General features: G+C 46.5%; 1 long non-coding RNA gene across 4 annotated transcripts in view; it reads right to left on the bottom strand.

Moving 5' to 3' along the window:
• Nucleotides 1-728: 728 nt before the first annotated feature.
• LOC132814814 (uncharacterized) overlaps nt 729-24,715 on the bottom strand; it is a 38,914-nt gene continuing 14,927 nt past the window's right edge. For 3 of the 4 annotated variants that reach the window (XR_009644504.1, XR_009644507.1, XR_009644506.1), the window contains 4 exons: nt 16,914-17,022; nt 11,817-11,922; nt 8,031-8,368; nt 729-2,679 (listed from right to left, as the gene is read on the bottom strand). This is a non-coding gene — a long non-coding RNA (uncharacterized LOC132814814). Of the gene's footprint in view, nt 2,680-8,030; nt 8,369-11,816; nt 11,923-16,913; nt 17,023-18,171; nt 18,385-24,715 lie in introns of all 4 variants that reach the window. The other variant, XR_009644505.1, reaches the window with a different exon arrangement.

Below are 24,715 nucleotides of genomic sequence, written 5' to 3'. Positions count from 1 at the left end.
TTGCTGGAAAAAGTCAGCAGATCTGGCAGCATCTGTGGAGAGTGCACCTTTGGGTCCAGTGACCGGTCAGGTGACCAGCTGCAGCTGACCATTCTGCTATTTCTGTAACACTCTCTGGGACAGGTTCTGGTGCGGGGGGAATGAGACTGTCAATAACAACTGAGAGACACAGGAGGATGTGCTCAATCAGAATAAAACACATTTTCATCTTTCTCTTTTAATTCAAAGGCAAACATTATTCATTATCGTTTCAGAAATAAGATAGTAGGCCAGAAATCAACTCTTCATATCATTGGGTCTGGGAGACTGTGTTACTCCTGACCTGGTCCAGCCGACATGTCAATCCAGACCCTGAATAATGGGGTTGACTCTGAACCATTTCTTGTGCAGTCAGAATGGATGACAAATGCTGCCCCAGCAAGTGATGCCGTGATCCCATGAACAAACAAAATAAATCTGATCGCTGTGGCTAGTTGTGAACTCGCCGGTGTTACTGGAAGAGGATGAATGGGAAGGTTTATGGGGTAAAGGGAGAAGAATAGCTTTCCGTGAGGTGATCCTTTGGAGAGCTGATGAGCCAATCAGCCTCCTTTTGTACAGTAACAATTCTGTGAATAATTAATTCTGAGCCCTCTAAAGAAATATCAGAGCAGGGTTTACAAAGAGGTCAGATTGAATGAGTGTCTCGGTGAACACAAGTGAGGCACAGGTACAGAGAGGCTTTGGGATGGATTAAATTAAATTTTATACATTTGCACAGTCATCAACATTACAGCAGTGAAAAATGGGAGTGATGGAGAGAGTGGAATCAGAGCAGCAAATAAATCCTCAACATTTATGCAGCTAAAGGGGATGCTGGGTAAAGATACCGTAGTTAGTGTTTATTTCATTCCAGGCACACCAGCCTAGGAGCACATCCTTCCTGTATACATTCTCTCGAGCTCTTGAAGATTTTTGTTCATTTGAAGTGTTTCATGTTTAGATACTCCAGAGAAGACAGCTTCAAGCTCCTCAATCTCTCCTGCCAGGGCAATGCTGCTGTTAGAATTCAATTCACTGGCATGTTACTGGCTGTGTCATGGACTGGAACTGGCAATTGAGACAGAAAGGTTACTGTATAAAATATCTTCAATGGTATTGCCAGTCGTGAGTGGTTTTAGGAAAATGACCTTGCCTTACGGGCATTGAGTGTTAGAGCACTTCCTGTTGTGGGGCATCCTGTTTAGATTCAATCTATTGATAACTATGAGAACTGACGAGCACTGGCTCTGTCAAAGTGGTCAGAGCATTATGGCTGTCATCGAAGCTGGTAACAAACTTCCCATGGGTTAAAAATTGTAAATGATAGAGTAGGTACGAGGTCTGATGACGCTGTTGGAGTATTGATGTTGTTGTTAATCACATTAACTCAGCAGGAGTTGATTGAATTCATATTGTCTCTTTCTGAATCTCAGGATGTCTCTCTGGGCAATAAGTCTCCACAAACAGCAATGAGCAGGGGTCATCTGTTTTGATTTAAATTGCTCTATAGCACTGCTGCTCCACAGCACCAGGTACAAGGTTAGAGTCCAGCCTTGGTCAACAGCCTGTGTGGAGTTTGCACATTCTCCCCAGGATAGTGTGGGTCCACTCCAGGTGCTCTGGTTTCCTCCCACAGTCCAAAGATTTGTGGGTTAGGTGGATCAGTCATGCTAAATTGTCCAGTGTCCAGGATTGTTCAGACTCTGTGGATCTGCCATGGGAAATGCAGTGTTACAGGGGTGGAGTGCTCCAGATGGGATGCTCTTTGGATAGCTGGTGGGATTTGATGGGCCAATGCTCTCCTTCCACACTGTCGGGATTCTATTCTATGATTGAGGATAAAGGTGATACAACAGGGTGTCCTTGGAGAAGGAGCACGTAGCTTTTATCAATTCTCCCGTTGTCTTTAGATAGAGATGGGCACCGCAGTGGATACAGTGCTTTATCTCCATCGCTGCCTCCTCACCCCCAACTCTACTTTGATTTGATCCCTTCCCGCTGAACCCGGATGTGGAAGTGCATTCGCCTGGAGAATCCCTGCCCTGCCTACTTCTTCCTACCCGGGCTCTATGGCTATATACATACCTGGGAGATAGCAGCAGGAGGAGACCATTCAGCCCTTTAATCCTGCTCCACATTCAATGGGAAACAGCTGACCATCCAGCTCAGTCTCCTGTTCCTGCTGTGTTCCAATTCCCTTTCATGACTTTACCTCGAAGAACTATATCTAAGTCCTCCTTTGGCTTCACTGCCTTTTGTTCCAGTGACGTTGCTGTGTTACTGTGTGGGTATAGGCAGGGGTAATGTGATGGTGCTGCCTCCTGGAGGATGCACTCAGCATCCCTCACCATCCTGCAGTAACATCAACTGGGTTTCAGCAACTAGAGATAGAAACCATTTCCAGGATATGGGCATCACTGGCTCAGCCAGCATTTATTCCCCATCTCTAGTTACCCTTGAGAAGATGGGAGTGAGCTGCTGTCTTGAACCATTCACAGCCCATTTGGTGCAGATAGACCAACAATGCTGGGAGGGACAGGGTTGCTGGATTTTGCCCAAGTTATTCTCCATCTTTGGTTCTTCAAATGCTGGTTAACTTAATCACAATCTGCACAGGAGTTTGAGATGTCAGTCTGCAAATCTTCACCATTAAGCACCCTGTATAAACAAGTATGTACAGATTAGAAATTCAGAGCAGAACAATTCTAGCTTCTCTGGAAATCTTTTTTCCCTTTCTTCTGCAAAAGCTGTAACCCTCCAGCCCACTTACTCTCTCCCACCATTCTGCCTCTGCTGTCCCTAATGTACCCACCCCCATTCTCATGGAGTTACTGATAAACAGATCCATGCCACCACTTCCCGTCCCTGGTTAGACTCTGCACCCTTTCTGGGTTTACTCCATTTCCCTTCAGTTACTGCAAGTCTATAATGTTACAGCAGGATAAATCAAAAGGAAATAAATAGAAAGGGTGGTAGCAGATGCTGGACAGAAGAGGAACCTTCAGTCTGGGAGAATGGGTCAGATCCTTCTTTGTTTCCCATTGGTCGATTCCCAGCATTATGACAAGTTGGGGATGGAACTTGGTCCCATGTGGGTGTGGTGACACTTTGACCCCCCCCCCAACCCATCAATACTACAAGCTGATTGGTCCATCCTCCAGCCAATAACAATGTCAAATGCTTTCCGCTAATTACCCCAAAGCACATGCGCCAAAATCCACCCATATTCTGTACATGTGCAGTTCTGGGCTTCCCCTCACACGGGTGGTCCCTGCCTCAGGGATTGTGGGAGTTATAGTCCTCATGAAGGCACTGGAGACATGTTTCTGGATAGTGAATGAAAAGTGTGGGCTGGAGGGTGTTGTGTATAGGATCCCCATTCAGACACACAGGACATATGGGCTGTCATTGGTTTTACTGAGACATATGCTTCCACAACCTGATTTCTGACGTAAGGAACATAGATTGCGGGGTGGGGAGGTTAATAAGAGGTAGCAGATTTTAAGCAGATGTAGCTGAGTGGTTAGCACTGCTGCCACACAGCGTCAGGGACCCGGGTTTTATTTCAGCCAGATGTGACTGTGTGGAGTTTACACTTTCTCACTATGTCTGCGTGGGTTTCCTAGGGTGCCCGAGCTTCCTCCCACAGTCCAAAGATGTGTAGGTTAGGTGAATTGCCTATGCTAAATTGCCCACAGTGTCCATGTATGTGCCGTCCAGAATACTCTGTTGTGAATATCTATCCTATACTTTAATATAAAGCCAAGGTCTTTGACAATGAAACGCAAAACACCCAGGAAACTTCGCCTCACCTCGTAATCTGATAACTGACTTCTGATAAATCTGGTTGAACTTAGAACACAGCTGGAAAGCTGGAAGATTAGATCCAGTCCAAGATCCAGTGCTTAAACAAAGGAGACTACAATAGGATGAGGCAGGAGTTGGCTAATGTAAACTGGAAGCAAAGACTTTACCGTGGAAAAGTTGACGGACAACGGGGGAATTTTTTGTAGTGCTCAGCAAAAGTATATCAGGGAAAAGGAAGGACTGTAGGAAAAAGGAGTAATCTGCCATGAGTGGCTCAGGAAATAAGGGAGTCTATCAAAATGAAATAGAAGGCATACAAATTGGCAATAATCAAGGAGAAACTAGGAGATTAGAAAAAACTTTAAAGATCAACAGAAAGCTAGATAGGATTGGGGAGAAAAGTGATGAGTAGCCATCTCCAGGGCTGGAATAGCAGCTTACACTGCTAGAGGGGAACCTATTGTGTGGGAAAATGTGGCCTCTCATTGTTGAAGCACTTAACTGTTACCATAGAGATAAACCTGATCACGTTACAAATCACAGCACACTCCAAAAGCTTGTACTTCCAAATAAACCTGCTGGACTATAACCTAGTGTTGTGAGATTTATAAATTTGTCCACCCCACCCCAACACCGGCTCCTCCATATCAGAATCCTGATAGACATCCCCACTGAAACTGAAGTGCCTGTCAGATACTTGAGGGAGCCACAGGGGTGTATGTTTTAACCACAAAGTGCGAAACTGAAGTCGACTTTCTAACTGACCGTTGCCATGGAGATAAATACTGAGACAGAGTCTGTATTCAAAGTCCCAAACCACAAAATGTTTAAGAATGGGAGCTTTACATCGGATAGGTGGGGCTTTACCTGATGCTGCCTGGAGGTGTTTTGCATGTACACTATCCAGGTAACTGCCATGTCTCATCAATAAAGACTCTGAGAAGACCTCTCAGAGTTCTGTACCTAGTTATCCCTATCCAGCAGGGTTTAGGAATATGAGTACACAGCAGTCAGTCTTCACAGTGGAGGATACGAAGAACATGCCAGTAATTGATAAGGAAACTGAGGAAGGTGAGGACCAAGAAACAACCATTATCACGAAAGCGTTAGAGCTGGGCAAGCTAATGGAGCTAAAGGTAGATAAGTCGCTTTGCCCTGATGGAATACATCCCAGGGTGCTACCAGGGATAGCAGGAGAAAGAGGAAATATACCTGGAGACAGAGTCCTACAGCAGAGACAGGCCCTTTGGCCCAAACTGGCCCATGCCGACCAGAATGTCCATCCACACTAACCCCATTTCCCTGCACTTGGCCCATCTGCTTCTGACCCTTTCCTATCCATGTATTTGTCCAAATGTCTTTTACCTGTTGTTAAGGTACCCACCTCAACCACTTCCACTGGCAGCTCATTCCATATACATACCACCCTCTGTGTACAACAGTTGCCCCTCAGCTTCCCTTTTATTCTTTCCCCTCTAACCTTCAACTGATGCCCTCCAGTCCTTGATTCCCTGGGAAAAAAGACTGAATGCATTCACCTTATCCATGCCCCTCATGGTCTTACACACTTCTAGAACAGGACCCATTCAGTTTCCTCTGCTCTAAACAAAAAAATCCTCGCTTGTCCAACCTCTCCCTATAACTCAGACCCCTGAGCCCTGACAACATCCTTGTAAATTGTTCTGCACTTTTTACAGTTTAATAACTGAAACCTACACTGCATTCATCATATTTCCAGTGTTTCCCCACGGCGCTGGAACCAACGTGACAACGCCAATGGATTACAGTCCATGATCGAGAATGAACTCCTTTACAACAATCCCGTTTTCATAGTATTTCCCATGGTGCAGGTATCCTTGTGTCTTTCTGGTTGTATGGTTAATTAAAGGCTTGTCCTTCTACAAAGCAAAGCTGTGGCTTAATTTTTCCTGGGAAACATGCCATGATTTTTCAGACTTCTAAAAACAAATGAACTCTTTCTCCACAGTCACCACCCTAACATGGACTTGGCTGTGTCTCAGTAGTTTTTCCAGTCACACTGAGATTTGGAATATTCGCCCATGGACAGAATACACACCTTTCCTTCCACATGAAAAGGCCAATGAATATTCAGATCGGCACGGATCAAGTAACTATCAGATCTGAACATGAAGTTCAATTTGAATTTCTCATCCACAAATCCACCCTTTCGGTACCCTACAACTGAGAAAACAACTCACCATATTAATACAGGATGGATCTTTATAAGATAATTATAGTATTAAATTGTAGTTTCATGTTTTCCAAAGTTTTAACTCTCAGTCTAACAATTTCTCTTTCTTCTGTGAACTGAAATCCGAACCAATCCCCTCACTCCTTCCCTCCAAACCCAGTTCTCTCACACTCTCTCCTCACTTTGAATTCAGTTTCCTAGATCTTGTCTGCGGACTAAGAACCAAATGAATGAGTCTGACTCTGAGTCCAGCAGGGTGGGGCGGGGGGGGGTGGGGGGGGGGCGTTGTTGGTGAATCCTCTGATGATAACCATCCTGCATGCACTGCTTCCTGCACACTCTGGCCAAAACCTGTCTTACTAAAATGAACCAAATTAGAACTCGAATTGCAGGCCCATCTTTGTCACTTTCCATAAAAACCCTGAATCTTCACAAAAGAGTTCTGATAACTTTCTGCAAAATGCTGCCCCACTGATAGTCTGATCACATGGCAGGGTACCAGGAAAGGGGCCATTCCCCTGGGTCCTGCTCCCAGAGGGAGGAAGCTGCCAATGACAGATTAATCCCTCACAACCACAGCCTCCTTCCCAGGCACTGTGCATACTCCCACAGTTGCCCAGCACTGCGCCCATACACTGGTCTCCCCTCCTACAGCACGTGCTCCCGATCATACAGGAGTCCGGGAGATTGACAGCAGCTGCTGCCCTATATATCAGAATCCCTACAGTGTGGAAACAGGCCCTTCGGCCAAACAAGTCCATACCGACCCTCCAAACAGTACCTTATACAAACCCATTCCCCTACCCTATATTTACCCCTGACTAATGTAACTAATACTATGGGCAATTTAGAATGGCCAATTCACCTGTCCTACACATCTTTGGATTGGGGGAGGAACCCCGCTCAGACACGGGGAGGATGCACAAACTCCGGGTTTGGCTGGAATCGAAACTGGGTACCTGGTGCTGTGAGGCAGCAGTGCTAACCACTGAGCCGTCTCTATGGACGGGAAGGAGTGGGGCTGGAGAACTGGGGTAATGGGATTGTAAACAATGAATGAATGTGCAGGACACTGGGGGATGGACAGGTCAGTGAGGGACAGGAGCAGCAGCAGGAGGGGATCCTGGACAAACTGAGCAATGGGAGAGTCTGACAGGAGAGAAACTACAGGAAGGTTCTGTTTGGAGGCTGAGGCAGGGACAGCTGGGAGACAGTATGGCCTGGTGGCTTGGACAGGTTTTCTAATCATCCTCTTCAAAGATGCTGTTCCTCAACTCTGTGCCCGATCCTCCAGAACCAAAGGTAAGGACACTGCCACCATTTCCTGGTGGGCAAGGGATACAGGGACTGGCTTTCAAAAGGAACTCAACTGTGTTGGTGATACTAGCAAGACTCAATACACAGTCGATGACAAAATGCTGGTGTACTTGTACTTCATCCCGAATATTAACACCTATAACTGGGCAACGCAGACCCCAATGTACAGAGTTAAATCCTGGATATTAATAACAGATTTGTGCATGGGAGATCATGTCTCATGAATTTGACTCAGTTTTTTTGAAGAAGCAACAAAGAGGATTGATGAGGTCAGAGCATGGACATGATCTACTTGGACTTCAGTAAGGCATTCGACAATGTTCCTCATGTGAGACTGGTCAGCAAGGTTAGATCGCATGGTGTACAGAACTGGTCCGAAGGTAGAAGGCAGAGAGTGCTTTTCAGGCTGGAGGCCTGTGACCAGTGGAATGTCACAAGGATCGGTGCTGGATCCACTACTTTTCGCCATTTACATTCATGATTTGGATGTGAACATAAGAGGTATTGTAAATAAGTATGCGGATGACACCAAAATGGGGGGTGTGGTAGACAGGGAAAAAGATTACCTCAGAGTACAAGAGGATCTGGATCAGATGGGTGATGGGCTGAGGAGTTTAGTTTAGAAAAATGCGACCTGCTGCATTTTGGAAAAGCAAACTTTAGCAGGACTTACAGTTTAAAGTAAGTTCCAGGAGAGTGCTGCTAAACAAAGAGTCCTTGGAGTGCAGGTTCACAGTTCCTTGAAAGTAGAGAAGCAAGTAGATAGATTAGTGAAGGCGGCAGTTGGTCTGCTTGCCTTTATTGGTCAGAGCATTGAGTGTAGGGGTTGGGAGGTCATATTGCAGCTGTACAGGACATTGATTCGGCGACTTCGTAATATTCCATGCAATTCTGGTCTCCTTCCTATCAGATGGCTGTTCTCAAACTTGAAAAGGGTCAGAAAAGAAGTCCAGGATGTTGCCAGGGATGGATAGGCTGTTTTCCCTGGACCGTCAGAGGCTGAACGGTGACCTGAAAGAGAATTTTAAAATCAGGCCGGGCGTGGATAGGGTAAATAGACAAGATATTTTCCCTGCGGAGGGGGAAATACAGAACTAGGGGACTGGGAGGGGAGGGTAGACAGAGAGGGGGTGGGCGGAGGGTCAGAGAGGGTGGGTGGATGGATCGAGAGGGTTGGGACAGAAATGGGTGGCTGCAGAGAGGCGGGATAGAGAGGGGAGGCACAGAAATGGATGGGGACAGAAAGCGGGATTAGAGAGGAGGGGAACAGATGGGGGGGGTACAGAGGGGGCGACCGACGGAGGGGGGAAAAGAGACAGGTGTGCGACCGACAGACAGAGGGGGGACAGACCAACAGATTGTGGGAAAGACCAACGGGGGAGTGCGACCGACGAGGTGGGGGGGGGGGGGGGGCGACAAAGGACTGACCGACAGAGAGGGGGGAAAACCAGACAGCAGAGTGAGGGGAGACGGGGGGAACAGAGAGGGGGAAGATGGAGAGTTATTTTATAGATCTACAACTCAACCCTTTTCGTGTTTTCTCCTCCTCACCTTAATTCCCTCTGAAGGGCTCAGAACAACTGCATAGTTCCTGGAAAATGGAGTTTCAGAGAGATCAGGTGCTGAATGCGGCATTTGGGACACTGACCTTTAATGGAATGCGCTGGTCAATAAATGGACCCTGGTTCGACTCCACTGTCTGTGTGGTGTTTGCACATTCTCCCTGTGTGTCTGCGTGGGCTGCCTCTGGGGGCTCTTAACTTCCTCCCACAAATCCAAAGACATGCAGGTTAGCTGGATTAGCTTTGGGTAATGGTAGGTTACAGAGTTAGTGTGGAATGCTGTTCCGATGGTTGGTATGGTCTCATGGGCCGAAAGGCCTGCTTCCACACTGTAGGGATTCTGTCACTGAGTATAGGGGTTAGGAGGTCATGGTGTGGCTGAGTAGGGCATTGGTCAGGCCAGTGTTAGAATGCTGCATTCAATTGTAGTCTCCCTGATTTCAGAAAGATGTTACCAGAATAGGACTCAACTTCTCAATGAAAAGTTCCTGGGAAGTGTTGACAAACAAACAGACCGTGCAGTGTGGGTTGATAGTTCCTTGAAAGTGTGGTTGAAGGTGGACAGGTCAGTGAAGGTGGTGTGCGGTATGCTAGCTGTTATTGGGCAGTACATTGAGGATAGGAGTTGGGAGATGATGTTTCGGTTGTACAGTTTATTGGCTTGGCCACTTTTGGAATCCCCAGACTGCTTTCAATTCCAGTCTCCCTCTTACAGGAAAGATGTTGGGAAATTTGCAAGAGTTCAGAAAAGATTTACAAGGGTGTTGCCAGTATTGGAACATTTGAACCATAGGGAGAGGCTGAATAGGCTGAGGCTATTTCCCTGCAGCACTGGACACTTTAGGTGGCTTTATCGAACTTTATAAAATTATAAGGAGCAATGATAGGGTGAATAGTCATGGTTTCTTTTTCCCCCAGAGTAGGGGAGACCAAACAAACGTGAATCCTTTTTCCCCAAGGTGGGAATGACAAATTCTAGAGGAGAGATGGCTAGTTTAAAGGATATGAAAACCGAACCAACTGCAGATGCTGTAAACCAGGAAGAGAAACAGAAGTTTCTGGAAAAGCTCAGCAGGTCTAGCAGCAGGTCTAGAAAGAAATTAGAGTTAACGTATCTGAGGAAGGGTGACCAGACCCGAAACTTTAACTGAGTTTTCCTCACAGATGCTGCATGACCTGCTGAGCATTTCAACATCAGTGCAAGTTTAAAGGGAGTTGTTTGGAGTATATACCTGAGGGGAACTTTATGAAGTTTATAAATTGAAGTGAGACCACATCTGGGAGTAATGACAGAAGGTTTGGTCCCTTTATTTAAGGAAATGCAACATTTCATCAGAGGCATTTCACAGAAACCTGACTGGGATGAACCCTGGTTTGCAGGGATTATCTTTTAAGAAAAGGCTGAAGTAGTTGAGACTCCACTCACTGGATTTGGGAACAATGAGAGGGGATCTCATTGTAACATGAAGGATTCTTAAGGAGTTTGACAGGGTAAATACTGAGAGAATGTTTCCCAACATGAGGGAGTCTGGAACCAGATTCTGGGTCAGTCACGGAATCATGGATTCTGTTTTAGATTCATCAAGTTTCAGGCAACACCGACACGGCTAAGGGGTTTCAGTAGCAATAGAGCTGGGGTGAGGTGGAGACAAGCAACATTTTAGAGATTGGAATTCGTGGTGTTTGTGATTGTGTAGATGTCTGATCAGAAGGTCACGTTGGGGTTACAGACATGACAGCAATATTGTGAAGAGTGTGGTTCTGTCTCAGACAGTTCCCAGGGAGAGGGAGGGGCTCAACAGTCAGGGAAAGGAATTTGTAATAGCAACTGAAGGCAACAAGTTTAACCACTACAACGTTTCATTGGAGGAAACTGCAGCCAATTGCGTAGTGGGAATGTGATGAGCAGTTTGATAACTGAGTAATGGAGAGGGATGATGGGGAGGGAGAGCTGGGCATTGTCAGTGTACATGTGAAACCTAACACGGTGCTTTTGGACGATGTCACCTCCTGGCTGTATGTAGGTGAGGAACAGGAGGGACCAAGGAGAGATCCTTAAGGGACACCACATACAAGGAATTCAGAAAGGAAAGGGAGAGTCGGGATGGAGTATGTGTTTGCACCAACGGTGAGGTCAAATATTAGTTTGTAGCAGAATGGGAGAGAAGGACATAACCAGAAAAGACAGACAGATAGAACAAGGAACAATATCTGTGAATTGGTGAGGGGGAGTGGTGAGGAGGCAGTGCAGCCCAACTCCAAAAACACTATTTCTACATCAGTGACGTCACCCAACTCACCCTAGTCTCAGCCCATTTACTGAAATACTCGTCCATCCCTGTGTTATCTCCAGAGTTCGTTATAAAACACACTCCTGGCCAGCCTCCCACATTCAACGTACATGCAATCTCAAGAGTATCTAAAACCCTACTCTCCAAGTGCTCACTTGTACCAAAACTTGTTGATCCATCAACAAGCAACAATTTAAAATTCTCACTCTTGCTGTAATTCCTGGCTGTGAACATCCCTGTCTCCCTGCACCACACAACCTGTGAGATCCCGACAACTCATTTCTTTCAGACTCCCAACGATGTGTTTATTCATTGCTTCACTTGTCTGGCTGTTTCTCCTGTTGCCAAGGCAACACAGTCTGGAATTCCCACCCTAACCCTCTCAGACCTGCTTTCCTCCTTTAAAAGTATTCCTGAAAACCTGTGTATTTGGCAATTCTTTTGATCACCTGACCTAATATCCCCATCTGTGGCCTTATGTCAGAAGCTCTCAATAGTATTTTTGTGGAATTGTAAACGTGATAAAAAAAACAAACTGTTGTTGATTTGCACATACATTGTCAACTCTTCACTGTCGCTGAGTGAATAATCTATAACAGCACTTACCCAACCACATTGTGGGAGCACCTTCACCACACGAATTGCAGCTGTACAGGACGTCAAACATCACCTTCTCCACAGGCAATGGGGCTTTGGCATTAATCACTGGTATCTGTGGAGAGAGAAACACACAGTTGATATTTCAGGGAGTGTAAAATGCATTATAGGGAGGGAAAATGGGGCAGAATTTGGATTTTCAAATTTGTGTTGTACAATGTACACTAAGTTCTGTAAAACCTCTCATTCCATACGGTAAAAATTTCCTCTTCCTGGTCAATATGTCTTTCCTTTCCCCTGCCCTGCACCTTCACACATTTCCAATGCCTTGGTCACAACAACACTGTGCTGTCAGTGAAGTTTATCATGTGGTTGGGTATTGTCCCGCCCCTCATTCACTCCGATTGGTTGAAGGAACAACTAGCACCTCTAGCCCCCGTTCCCCCACCCCATCAATAATCCGAGTCCCACTGTGGGCTGGAGCATGCTCAGTGCTTCCTGCTTTTGCTGCTGTTCATCAGGTATAAGAGAGTGTGCTCATCCCTGTTAATCCTGATGTCAGACAATAACAACAACTACCTGCATTGTATGGAGCCTTTCACATTGACAAATCTCCTAAAATGCTTCACGGATGATGGAAACGTAGATTAAAGAGAACGATTTTTAGATACATCTTTAAGGCGGACAGAGGGGGTTAGGGAGGATATTCCAAAGGTGTGTGTCCTCGGCAGCTCCAATTGTGGAGTGATATAGGTAGGCAACAGCTTACACATGGAGACTGTTAGTGGCTAACCAGAGGCTAACAACCCCATGTCCTAGCCCCCTACCCCACACACCAGGCCTTGCTCTCACAGCCTGTCATTACACACTACCTATGGTAAGCCACTAAACAGTCTCCATTAACAGCTAGTCACCCTCCCCCGGCCATATCGTTATCCACTCCTTTATCCAACCATTCTTCTCACTCTATCCCCACCTATCCTTTACTCCTTATATCCTCCCCCCACACTATCTTCTGCAAATAAACTGACTTTTTTTTCTCAGTAACACCTGTTCTGTGGAAGGGACACCGGATCTTAAACTTGAACTCTGATTTCTCTTCACAGATGCTGCCAGACCTGCCGAGCTTCTCCAGACCCTCCTGGTTGTTGTTTCTGATTTACATCTTCCGCAGTTCTTTTGGTTTTAATTTACCGGGAGTTTGTAATTCAGGTCCAACAGCCACTGTCCCAGTCTCTGCTGTCTCTCCCACCCCCACCCAGTGACACTGCACCTGCACAGCTCATGGACAGGTGTTGTCTTGCTGGCCACACCCCTCATTCACTCCCATTGGCTCAAGGACCGCACAGACCCTCCTCCTATTGGTCTGGAGCTGCCGTCAAGCCGGGCACCATTGTCATGAGAGTGGAGGACTAATCCCTCTCCCTGCCCTGGGATGAGCTTCATCATTCACAGTGAATGGGGCAGTATCACAGAGCACAGGGCCTGGGGGCTATTGGAGATGCTGCAAATCTGTCCCACGTCCCCTCCCATGAGCCCATAGCCTCCCAAATCTTTCCTTAAAAAGTAAAATTCCAAGTCTGTTTCAGAATACCTCCTGAATCTGTGTCGTTCAGACTGTTCCAGATGCTCAGAACTTAGTAAAATAGTGTTCACATTTTCACCTTGTATTATTTGCCAATTACTTGAAAGTAGTTACTAAAAATTGTGACAGGGTTACCAATTCCTCTCTCTCTTTGCAAATTCAAGACCTTGGAACCAAATCTGCACCAGATCAAAATCACTGCTTCACCTTCTCAGCTCCAAGGATAATTATCTGTGCTTCAGCTAGCTCTGCACAAAAGAGAGGAATGCATCTTAATTTATTAAGATCAAAGAAACAGACCTTCAGTCCAATTCGTCCGTGCCAACAAGGAATCCTAAACTAATGGATTCCCATTTACCATCTATTGGCCTGTATCCATCAAAACCCTTCCTATTCATGTACCCAATTGGAAGCCTTTTAAATGTTGTGATTTTTCAGCCTTCACTACTTCATCTGGTAGCCCCTCCCATACACACACCACACTCAGCTTGAAAACGTTGCCAGTTCGATCCCTTTTAAATCTATGCCCTCTCAACTTAAACCCATGTGCTCTAGTTTTGGACCCACCTAACCTGAGGAAATAGGACCCTGGCTGCTCACCTTTTTCACACCCCTCGTGATTTTATAAATCTCCATGAAGTCACCTCTCAGTCTTTGACTCTCCAGAGAAAATAGCCCCAGCCTTCAGCCCCTCCCTGTAGCCCAAATCCTCCAATCCTGGCAATGTTTTTGTAAGTCTTGTCCAAACCTTTTCAAATTTCACAACATCCTTCCCAGAACAGGGAAATTCAAACTGAAAACAGAATTCCAGAAGTGGCTTAATCAACGTCCTGTTCAGCCACAATATGACGTCCCAGCTTCTGTATTCAATGCATTGACCATTAATGGAGAGTGTTAATGGAGTCCCATTTGCCAGTGGTTCACCCTTATCCCTCTAAATCCTACCTCTTCATGTACCCAATCAGACGCCTTTTAAATGCTGCAATTGTACTTGCCTCCACCCCTTCCTCTGGCAGTTCATTTCATATATGCAATGCCCTCAACATGAATAAGATGCCCCTTAGATCCCTTTTAAATCTTTTCCCTCTCACCTTAAGCCTGTACCCTCTATTTCTGGACCCACCAAACTTGGGAAAAAGTCCCTGACTGCTCACCTTATCCATGCCCTTCATGACTTTATAAAATCACCTCTCAGCCTCCAAATCTCCAGGGAAGATAGTCCCAGCCTATTCAGCCTTTCCCAATAGCTCAAATCGTCCAACCCCAGGAAAGTCCTTGCAAATGTTTTCTGAACCCTTTCAAGTTTCTCAACATTATTCCAAGAACAGGGAGATTGGAACTGACAACAGAATTCCAGAAGGGCCTTCATCAGTGCCCTGTCCAGCCACAATATGACGTCACAACAGCTGCATTCAATGCATTGACCAATAACGGGGAGCGTACCAAATGCTGCATTCACTCCCCTGCCTACCTGTGACTCTACTTTCAGGGAACTATGAACCTGCACTCCAAGGTCTCTTTGTTCAGCAATGTTCCCCAGGACATTACCATTAAATGCATAAGTCCTGCCCTGATTTGCCTTTCCAAAATATAACAGCTCACATTTTCTAATTTGAACTCAGTCTGCAATTCCTTGCTCCAATGGCCCATCTGATCAAGATCCTGTTGTATTCTGAACTAACCTTCTTCACTGTCCACTACACCTCCAATTTTGGTGTCTTCTGTAAACCTACTGACCATATCTCATATATTCACATCCAAGTCGTTTAATTAAGGGCCCAATATCCATCCATGCAGCACACTGCTGCTCACAGGCCGCCAGTCCGCAAAGCAACCCTCAATCATCATCCTCTGTCTCCTACCTTCAAGGTAGTTTTGTAATGGCTTGCTCTCCCTGCATTCCATGTTACCTAACCCTGCTAACCAGTCTGCTTTGTGGAACCTTGTTGAATGTCCATATAAACAACATTCACCGCCTGGCTTAATCAATTTTCTTTGTCACTTCAAAACACTCACTCAAGTTAGTGAAACACAATTGTGCATGTACAAAGCCACAGTGACTCTCCCTGATCATTCCTTACCTTTCCAAATAGATGGATATCCTGTCCTTTCGAACAACTTGCCTGCCTGACTTCAGGCTCACTGTTCTCTTGTTCCATGGCCCCTCCTTACCACCTTTTTTAAAATAATAGCACCTCACCTGTCACTATCAACGATACAAATACCTCAGGAGAGGCCCAACAATCACTTCCCTAGATTTCCAGAAAGTTCCAGGATACACCTGATCAGGTTCCAGAGCTTTATCCACCTTGATGTGATTTAAGACATCCAGTCCCACTTCCCCTGTAACATGGACACTTTCAAAGTTATCATTGTTTATTTCTCCAAACTCTCGAGCTTCCATATACTTCTCCAGTAAAAATGACATGAAACATTTGCATATCTTTCACACCCTCTGTGATTCCATAGACAGCCTTGTTGACCTTTAAGGGGTCCTATTCTCTGGTCCAGTTAATCTTTTGTCTGTGATATATTTGTTTAATCTCTTTGGATTCTACTCCAGGACATCCCAGAAAGGCCTACTTCAAGGACCGTAACTTTCCTCCGACTTGATCAACAATGCCCTCCAACACATACCCTCCACTTCCCGCACCTCCACCTTTACCCCACCCCTCCAGCCACAATAAAGAATACAGCCCTGCGGTCTTCACCTTCCACCCCACTAATCTCCAGATACAGCGCATTAACCTCTTATTTCTGCTACCTAAAGTCAGACCCCACCAGAGACATATTTCCCTCCCCACCACTATCTGCGTTCCACAGAGACCATTCCCTCTGCACCTCCCTTGTTAGGTCCACACCCTCCCACCAACACATGCTCCACACCTTTGACCTTCCCTTACCGCCACGGGAAATGTAAAACGTTCAGCCACACCTCACTGAGCTCTGTCCAGGACCTCAAAACGATCTTTTCACATCAGGCAGAGATTTGCCTGCACATCCCAAAACCTCATATACTGCATCTGGACACTATGGGAAATTTAACATGGTTCATCCAACTAACCTACACATCTTTGGACTGTAGGAGTAAATTTGAATATCCGAAGGAAACCCTCACAAACACTGGGGAGAATGTGCCAACTCCAACAGAGACAGTTGCCTGAGGCTGGTATCAAACCCAGGTCTCTGTTGCTGAGGAAGCAGCGCTAACCACTGAGCCACAATACTGTGGGATCTTTGGTGCTGATGTGCTGCCCCACTGATACCTCAGTCACTCACCCTGCCTCATTTCCTAAGAGGCAGTGATGATGGAGTGAAATTATCACTAGACAGTTAATCCAGAGACCCAGATAACGTTCTGGGGACCTGGGTTTGAATCCCATCACGGCAGATTTTGGAAAGTGAATTCAATAAATATCTGGAAAAAATAATCTAGTGACGACAAGGAATCCATTGTCAATTGTTGAAAAAACCCATGTGGTTCACTCATGACCTTTAGGGAAGGAAAATGCCATCCTTACCTGGTCTGGTCTGCATGGGACTCCAGACCTATAGCAACGTGGTTGATTCTTAACTGCCCACTGGGTAAACGCAGCAATAAATGCTGGCCGAGCCAGTGACAGCCTCATCCTGTGAATGAATAAAGGAAACAGGTCAGGTTTTGTTCCTTCTCTAGTAGGTACATCCTACAAACTCAATCAGAAATGTTCTCGTACACACTGAACAAATGCATTTCCATCCAAGCCCTTAACACTACAGCACTCCGAGGCCATGTTGGTAAAGTTAAAACCCCTCATCAACTATATTTTTACAGATAACTGAGGTCTGCCGGTAAAATTGTGTCTCAATTCCCCACTGACTATTGGGAGAGAGTCTAAAATACAACCCCAGTAAGATGGTCATCCCTTTCTTATTTCTCAGTACCACCCAAATAACTTGCCTGGATGTACTCCCAGGAATATCCTCCCAAAGCCCAGCCATAATGTTATCCCTAATCAAAAACACCTCTCCCCCTGCTCTGTTGTCCCCTTGCTATAGCATCTATACCCTGGAACATTAAGCTGCTAGTCCTATCCATCCCTGAGTGCTGCCTCTGTAATTGCTGTAATATCCCAGTACCATGTTCAAAACCATACCCTGAGCCCACCTGCCTGACCTGTCAGGTCTCTTGCACTGAAATAAATGCAGTGTAACTGGTCCGTCCCACCTCATTCTGTGACTTGCTCTTGCCTGCCTTGACAGTCTGACCGGTGAACAGTACCAGCCTCAGACTCACCTCTTTTCTCACTATCTCTTTAGGATTACCCCGACTCCCTCACTGGTTTAATGCCTCCCGAGTGGCACTAGCAAATCTCCCTGCTCCTCAGGACCCCATGCTTTCCCCTTCCTATGCCATTGGTACCAATGTACAATGTCCTCCCACTGGTTATTTTCCCCTTTGAGAATGTTCTGCTCCCTCTGAAAGACATCCTTGACACTGGCACCAGGGCAGCACCACCCCATTCTGATCTCTCACTGTTAGCTGCAGAAACGGCAGACTGTGCCCCTGACGAGAGAGTCCCCTATCACCATCGATCGTGTGGAACTGGATACACCTCACATTATGTTAGAAGCCAGTCTCACTACCAGTAACTTGGCTGTCAGTGCTACATTCCCCTGAAAGTCTATTACCACCTACATTTTCCAAAACAGTATACTTGTCTGAGATGGGGATAGCCACAGGAGACTCCTGCAGTACCTACCTACCCCTCCTAGCTTTTCTGGAGGTAACCCACCTACCTGACTGTATCTGCAGTATCCTGAGACTGCTGCCTATCACACTCCCGGGCTCCTGTCAATTCCTCACTGCCTTTAATCACTCCGCCACCAATCCATGTGATCCAATAGGATTTGCAATCACACTTCTTGCAGACAAATCATCAGGTTCATTGAAACTCTCCCTAATCTTCCGCACCCGACAGGAACAGTAGGCCACCTCTCCGCCTTAACAACCTACAGACCAAGACAAAGGCACAGTCTAACTGCTCGAAAAATACTGCCTGAGAATAACTTATTGCTTACATTTTATATCTTAAACATTTAATCAAGAGACCGTAAGACATTAAAAAGAAATCCTCACCTGACTCATGATTGTAGATTTAATAAAATAAAACTGACTAAGATTGATGTTTGAAGAGACTGAAACTCACTGAGCTGATCCCTGGCTCTGAGTACTTCCAAGGGGGAGGTCTCTCTGAGGGCAGCTGTGAAATGTCACTGTTTCTCTTCTCTGCCCACTCCATTTCCAGAGAGGTTTTTAACTTCACAGCAAGTCAGCTCAGAGAGGTCACTGCTTGGTTTTATTCACTGGAGGGTGCCTTTGCTGCCCAGACCAGTATTTATTGGCCACCTTTACTTGTCTTGGAGAAAATGGTGGTTTACCACCTCCCTGAAATGCTGCAGTCCATGTACACCACAGTGATGTTTGGACAACAGTCCCCCTCCGGCTTCACCACCCTCCCTGTCTCTGTGATCCCCCTCTGGCCCCACCACCCTCCCTGTCTCTGTAATCCCCCTCCGGCTTCACCACCCTCCCCGTCTCTGTAATCCCCCTCCGGCTTCACCACCCTCCCCGTCTCTGTAATCCCCCTCCGGCTTCACCACCCTCCCCGTCTCTGTAATCCCCCTCCGGCCCCACAACCCTCCCCGTCTCTGTAATCCCCCTCCGGCCCCACAACCCTCCCCGTCTCTGTAATCCCCCTCCGGCTTCACCACCCTCCCCGTCTCTGTAATCCCCCTCCGGCCCCACAACCCTCCCCGTCTCTGTAATCCCCCTCCGGCTTCACCACCCTCCCCGTCTCTGTAATCCCCCTCCGGCTTCACCACCCTCCCCGTCTCTGTAATCCCCCTCCGGCCCCACAACCCTCCCCGTCTCTGTAATCCCCCTCCGGCTTCACCACCCTCCCTGTCTCTGTAATCCCCCTCCGGCTTCAGAAATTACATGTCCGTGGCATAAGATTTTTATTTGGATTCGTTTTTGTTTAATAAACCACTTCCCCCCTCCACAAAAAAGTGACATATTTCACCCCCAAACAAATTTCTGTTGATTGCCCTTTTGGAGAGGCCGACACATGGACACCGCAGTATTTTATCTCACATTGTACACGTAGAATGATGGAACTTGCTTTTAAATATTGCTAAAAAAGGAAGGCAATGGCTTAATGGTATTCCTGCCAGATGATTGAAATGTACAGTGTTCCGAGGATTAGGGATAGAATCCCAACATGGCTGATGGCAGCATCAGAATCCAATACAATCGAGAATGAAAAGGCGAATGATGACCATGAAACTATTGTCGATTGTTAGAAAACCCATCTAGTTCACTAATGTCCTGTAGGGAAGGAAACGGTCATCCTCACCTGGTCTGGCCTACATGTGACTCCAGACCCACAGCAATGTGGTTAACTCTCAACTGCCCTCAGGAAAAATACATTAAAAACTGTTAACAAATACCCCGCAGGTATCACTTAAAAACTGGCTGTTCCCAATGGGACCATGGGAATTTCTGAACGGCCTGAACTAAAACGGAGTTTCAGCTTCACCTTCTCCCTGTCTCCCCTCACTCTGTTTACACCCAACTCCAGAACACTCTCATTGAGCCAAGCAGCCCTCTCAGTGCAGCCCTGTCATTTTCATTGTCTGCTCACACCTACACTGCCCTCAGCCTCCTGTACTGTTCCAGTGTATCTCAATGGGAGCTCAGGGACAGCATCTCATCTTTCAGTTCAGCCCTTTGTAACCCCAGAGTCAACATGGACCTCAGCAGTTTCTGAATGAACAGACAGTTGTCAGAAGCTGAAACATCCCACCTGAAAAGGTACTGGAATTTGAGTCTAAAAGGAGTTTTAATGGGAAGTTTGCAGGTAATTGAAAATATCAAGTTTACAGGTTAACATCATGAAGTGGGTGATTGGGTCTAAATCTGAGAGTTCTTACAAAGAGACGAGGTGTAATTTGGATAAATCTGTGCTCCCTCTCAGGCCAATATCTCCTTCCTCAGCTGCAGGGCCCAGAACAGAGCACACACCCAAAGGGTGATCCAACCACGAATTTGTACATCTTTCTGCTTAACAAAAGTATTGGAGATATTTTCCCACAAACAGAACAGACAAACCTTTCTCCTTCCACAGTTAAATGCCAATGATATTCAGATCCTGATGACTCCATTGACTGTAAAAACTTACTTTTGAGATCCCAACCTCAATTATTCTGATTTAATATCCTATGAAATAAATTGACAAAACAAAACAGAATATAAAGACATACCTTTCTCTTGGTTTGTGCTTGATGTGTAAATGCCTCTCCTAAAATCACATGCCCCCCCTCCCCCTCCCCCATCCGAGGAAGAGGACATGTCCATGCCCCTCACTGCACCTTACCCCCAATAAAGATGGCGGCGATATCCCAGGACCTATCACCGCCTGAGGGCCGCAGCCATTTTCCCATCTGCTGCAAACGCGGGATTAAGAGTTTCTAATTCAGACTAACGACCCGTACAGAGTGTAATTAAAACTTCCCAGTCTGAAGTGACTCATTACCCCCGCCTCTGAGGCCACTCTCCCCTTCCCTGTTTGCCTCTCCCACATTCACCAACGGCCGAGTCACGTGACACTACACAGGCGGAGTTACTGGTGACGTGTCATCCCACTGGCCACGCCCCTCATTCTCTCCCATTGTTTGGATGACCAGCTGGTTCCACTTGGTCCACCAGTCCCACCTCCTTTTCCTATTGGTGGAAAGCTGCCATCAATCAGCTGGACCCCATTGTGAGGTCAGTGGTGGGATCCTCCCCCTGCCTGAATCAAACCCGGAAGGTGGATGGATGGTGTCAATCAGGAACAACAAGCAGGAGGTGCTGGGAAAGCTCAGCAGGTCTGGCAGCATCTGGGAACAGGAATCTGTCCAGTGGCCCTTCCTCAGAACCGATGGGAGCTGGGAACATTAGAATCCTGGCAGTGTGGAAACAGGCCATTCGGCCCAAAAGTCCACAGCGTCCCTCCGAAGGGTATCCCACCCAGACCCATTCCCCTACCCTATTACTGTATATTTCTCCTGACTAATGCACCTCACCTACACATCCCTGAGCATTATGGGAAATTTAGCTTGGCCAATTCAACTAACCTGCAGATCTTTGTACTGCAGGAGGTAGGGGTTAAAGAGTAAATAATAGGTAGGGACAGGACCCAAAGAGAGACCGGAACATTTGGAAAGACAAAGGAGTGGATTACGATCTGGCTGGGAGGGTGCATAGCTGTTAATGGAGAGGACAGGAACCTGTGTCTGGCAGCATCTCAGTGGAGGTGGCGGAAATGGCGACTGATGATCGACGTTCTGCTGCAAAAACAGACCCCGAGCTTCCAGCTGCCTGTCACTATAACACACCTGGCCAACACCTCTGTCTCATGCTTACTGCAGTGTTCCAGTGAAGCCAGAACATACCAAAATACCAAATATTTCAAGGACTGCAATTTCCCCTCCCATGTGGTCAATACCATCCAATGTATCTCCTCCACTTCCTGCACCTCTGCCTTTGAAACCCACACCTCCAACTGCAACAAGGATAGAACACCCCACAAGCTCCCCCCACCCACCCCAAGTCCTTACCTTCCACCCAGATACAACACATCAGCTTCTGCCATTCCCACCAGCTACAATCAGATCGCACCACCAGATTCTGAAGGGGTTTGACAGAATAAATACTGATGTGTCTGAGGGTAAATACTGAGAGGGGAGTCTGAAACCAGATTCTGAGCCAGTCACAGAATCAAGGGTTCTGTTTCGGATTCATCACGTTTAAGGCAACACAGACATGGGTAAGGGGTTTCAGTAGCAATGGAGCTGAAGTGAGGAGGGGACAATCAACGTTTAAGAGATTGGAATTCCTGGTGTTTGGGATTGTGTAAACGTCTAATCAGAAGGTCAGCTTCGCGTCAGAAACAACTGCAATATTGTGAAGAGTGAACTGCAATATTGTGAAGAGTGTAGTTCTGCTGTATAGTTCTCAGTGAGAGGGAGGGGCTCAGCAGTAAGGGAAAGGAATTGGTCAGGCAACGGGTTTAACCATGACAATGTTTCATTGGAGGAAACTGCACCTAATCGAGTAGTGGGAATGTGGTTAGCAGCTTGATAACTGAGTAACAGTGGAGTAATGGAGAGGGATGACGGGGAGGGAGAGCTGGGCATTGTCAGTGTACATGTGAAACCCAACATGGTGCTTTTGCACAATGTCACCTCCTGTCAGTATGTAGAGGAGATACAAGAGGGGCCAAGGATAGATCCATGAGGGACACCAAATGCAAGGAATTCAGAAAGGAAAGGGAGAGTGGAGATGGAGCAGGATTTTTCAACAACCATGAGGTCAAATATTAGTTTTTCACAGAATGGGAGAGAAGGACATAACCAGAAAAGACAGAACAAGGAACAATATCTGTGAATCGGTGACGGAGACTGATGAGGAGGGGGAGGAGAGAGAGTTGGAAACTCTATGGTTTACTGAGATGAGGGTTAAAGGGTCAAGATGAGCTCTGATAAGGCTTGACCGGGATTGGAGAAAGTTTGGACAAAATCCGGGAACACCATGTGAGGCAGTTTGACTCAGTGGGAGGGAGGGAAGCAGCAGATCGGATTGTCTCAGTCTTAGTGACAGAGAAACTCCATGTGCTCCAAACTCTTGTTGGTGGAGAGAAGGATGGAGGAGACAGGATGATGGACAGTGTTTCACAAAGAAACAAAACCTGGGTAAGTGATATTTAAAGTGCGTGAACAAACCTAATGTATTTAACTTTTACCCAAAATATTAAAACCAATGACAGAAATCCTGGTTCGAATCCCAACTTGGCAGATGGTGGAATCTGAATTCAAGAAAAAATAACTGGAATTAGGAATCTCCTAATCTCCATGGAACCATTGTCAATGGTGGAAAAATATCCTGCCAACCCGACAGTGGCCCAGCCAGCTACTCACTGTATGAATCACTGCAAAGTCTCAACAAAGGAATGAAACTGGATGGACCACTCAGCATCTGACAAGGCACCAGAAAATACAACCACAGAATCAGCCCTCTCGATGGTGCAACGTCCTCCAGACTAACATCTGGAGTTTGGTGTCAAAATGTGCAGAGCTGTCTCACGGACCAATCAAGGAACAGCCTGACATACTCATACTCGTGAAATCAACTCTTACAGACAATGTTGAAAATGTGTTGCTGGAAAAGTGCAGCAGGTCAGACAGCATCAAAGGAGCAGGAGAATCGACGTTTCGGGCATGAGCCCTTCTTCAGGAGCCCTTTTACAGACAATGACCAGATACCACCATCACCATCCCTAGATATCGAGAGTGTAATGATGGAAAAGCACAACAGGTCAGGCAGCATCCGAGGAGCAGGAGAATCGACGTTTCGAGCCTAAGCCCTTCATCAGCCTGACCTGCTGTGCTTTTCCAGCACCACACTCTCGACTCTGATCTCCGGCATCTGCAGTCTTCACTTTCTCCTGAAATCTCTGGATATGTCCTGTCCTACCAGCAGGACAGACCAGGCAGAGGTGGTGGCACAGACAGGGAGGATTTGCCCTCTGAGCACTCAGCATTGACTCCGGACACCAGGAAGTCTCATGGCTCCTGCTGATTACCACGCTCCGTCCTCCCTTGGCTGATGAATCACTTCTCCTTCATGTTGAACAACATTTGGAGGAAGTACTGAGGAAGTAAAATGGTGTCAAACGTACTCTGGGTACAGGATTTCAATGTCCACAATCGAGACTAGTTCTGCAACAGAATTACTGACTGAGCTGGTCAGGTCCTAAAGGATATAGCTGCTCAACTGAGTCTGCAGCAAGTGGTGAGGGAACCAACAACAGGGAAAAACATACTTGATCTCATTGTTATGAACTGACCAGCTACAGATACATCTGTCCATGACAGTATCGGTACGAGCAACCATTGCACATTCTTTTTGGAGACACAAGTCTTGGCTTAAAGTTGAGAAAAACTTCCATTGTGTTGAGTGACACTATCACCGTTCTAAATGGGACAGACTTTGATGAGATGTAGGAACGTAAATTGGATCTCCCTGAGGCACTGTGGGACATCAACAACAGCAGAACTGTACTCCAGCACAATCTGTAATCTCATGGGTTTGTAAATCCTGCTCTCACCCATCACAAAGGACAGGAAAGGAGGGCATGCCCAGAGCAGCACCAGGCATAACTAAAAATGAAGTGCCAACCTGGTGAAGCTACCAAACAGAACCATCTGCATATCAAACAGCATCAACAGCAAGCAACAG

This window comes from Hemiscyllium ocellatum, unplaced genomic scaffold (assembly GCF_020745735.1).
Source record: "Hemiscyllium ocellatum isolate sHemOce1 unplaced genomic scaffold, sHemOce1.pat.X.cur. scaffold_93_pat_ctg1, whole genome shotgun sequence".
Classification (NCBI taxonomy): Eukaryota; Metazoa; Chordata; class Chondrichthyes; order Orectolobiformes; family Hemiscylliidae; genus Hemiscyllium; species Hemiscyllium ocellatum.
The sequence above is the reverse complement of the archived record's forward strand: the minus strand, read 5'-3'. Positions and strand labels throughout refer to the sequence as shown.